General features: G+C 35.4%; 1 non-coding gene across 1 annotated transcript; it reads right to left on the reverse strand.

The window, feature by feature from the left end:
- Positions 1-617: 617 nt before the first annotated feature.
- On the reverse strand, positions 618-723 carry LOC112699702 (small nucleolar RNA R71). The gene has a single exon (XR_003152644.1). It is a non-coding gene; the product is annotated as a small nucleolar RNA R71 (small nucleolar RNA).
- Between the last annotated feature and the right edge of the window lie 1,332 nt (positions 724-2,055).

The raw sequence follows: 2,055 nt of genomic DNA on the forward strand, positions 1-2,055 counted from the left end.
TTGGCTATAATCACAAGGTGTTTGCATCATTCATAATATCAAGCAAAATTGGCATAAAACCTTATGAGAAAACACCTAAACAAACATGTTTAATTGTCTTAGGAAATGTATGAAACTTCAATCCAAATACTTACTTATTGCTTAAGAAAGTGCATAAAACCTAATGAAACAAGTGAAAAATGCTTGTGTAACTACCATTAGAAGCTTCAGAAGAGTTATGTTCATTTTCTGTTTATTCGGCATTTTTGTATTATCTTAGCTATTATTTTTTTTCCTCGCCTTTATCTTTATTAAGCTTGTAAGAGGGATAGGAAATTGTGATATGTATGTTTGTACGCTAGTGTTATATATCTTAAGGTATTGTATCTGGTTTGTATGTACATGTATGTTTATGTTTCCAACAAAAATGTGTTTTTGAAAGGTTATGCAGTTTTAAGTTTTAAACAGACTCCTATTTTAGTATTAAATATGTTTAGAGTTGTCGTAATACCCAAGCTATCAGAGTGGCACAGTCGGAAGCATGACATTCGGATAGTGAGGGTCTTACATGAACACTAATCGGGAGTTACTAAGGAAGGAGTTCTTGGGGAAGTTCATCCCACTACAAATGATTGACCACATAAGGAAGGAGATCTCAAGCATTCTTCAAAATGATGGGGAAGCGCTCTATGAGTATTGAGAGTGGTTCAAGAAATCATGCGTCCCGTGTCCTCACCATCAAATCCAAGACTTGTTGCTTATCAACTAGTTTTGTGAGGGCTTACATCCACAAGACAAAACTCTTCTTGACGTTTCTAGTAGGGATCACTTGTGAAACACAAAATACCGAAGGATGCATGATGTAAGACCTAGGACTTTCAAAATATTTTATTATGAACTATTTTCAAATTATTTATTTATTAACAGTTTTAATTTCAGAAATTGTTTTGTTAAAGATAATTAACGGCAATTTTGATTAATTGAATTTGAAAATTAATTAAGGTTTTTATCCAAACTCTATAATTATTGAATATTTTTCTATATACAACTTAAAGTTTTAGAAATTCGAAAATAATGATGTTTGGCTATTTAAATTATAATTTTATCTAATTTTACAGTTATTAAATTATTTTCTATATTTAAATTATAAAGTTAGTAGTTATGAAGTAATAAAAAATTTTATATGATTTAATTCAAATAATTGATATTTTTATGATTTAATACTTTAAGTTTTAAGAGTAAAAAAAAATAATCATATTTCCTTATTTTTTCAATTAGAGTATTTGATTTCAAACCAATTAGTATTTGATACAACAATTAATATTTTAAAGTAATTTTAAAGATTTAGTTAGATTTCAAATTAAACTCAAAATTCCCAAATTGAAACCCTAATCCTAATTACACTCAAACACACTCTCTATAACCTAATTGAAACCCTAGCTGCCACCCCCTTCCCAAAACACAAACACACACACATAACACAGAAAATGGGAGGACATAAATGGGAAGAAGGAAAGAAAGAAAAGAAATGGGAGAAAGGAGAAGGGGTCACGGAAAAAATGAGAGGAGAGAGGGAGGATGGCACCGGCGGGCATCACTGCCGTTGTGTCATTGTGTCGCCATTGCTATCGCGAGGGAGAAGAGACACATGAGGGAGGAAGGCACCGCGAGAAGCGCGCACCGATGCTGTTGCCCGTGAAGCCGATTCCATCGTCCATGCTCTTTGTCGCCAAGCGACGTCGTCAACGTCATTGTTAACGAGCCCAGCCTCCACCGTCGTGTGCTCCATCGCCGCTGCTGGAGGTTTGCCACCGATTTTATTTGAGGGAGAGGAAACGCAAACGGAAGAGAAGACGGAGAGCCACCGCCGCTGTTGCTGAACCACCGGAGCTGCTAGTAAGGATTTTGAGTTTGGTTTACATTCTTTTGAGATACCGAGAACTTTATCGTCACTGCATGTTGTTACAGTCGCTATCGCCGAAGTTTTGGTCACCATTACCGCTTGAGGAGGCTGCCGCCAAACCGGTTCAGAGACAGCTGCTGTTTCATTTTCTTATTACAGTAGGTATCTCTATT

The sequence above is a fragment of the Arachis hypogaea genome, chromosome 6 (assembly GCF_003086295.3).
Source record: "Arachis hypogaea cultivar Tifrunner chromosome 6, arahy.Tifrunner.gnm2.J5K5, whole genome shotgun sequence".
NCBI classification, from domain to species: Eukaryota; Viridiplantae; Streptophyta; class Magnoliopsida; order Fabales; family Fabaceae; genus Arachis; species Arachis hypogaea.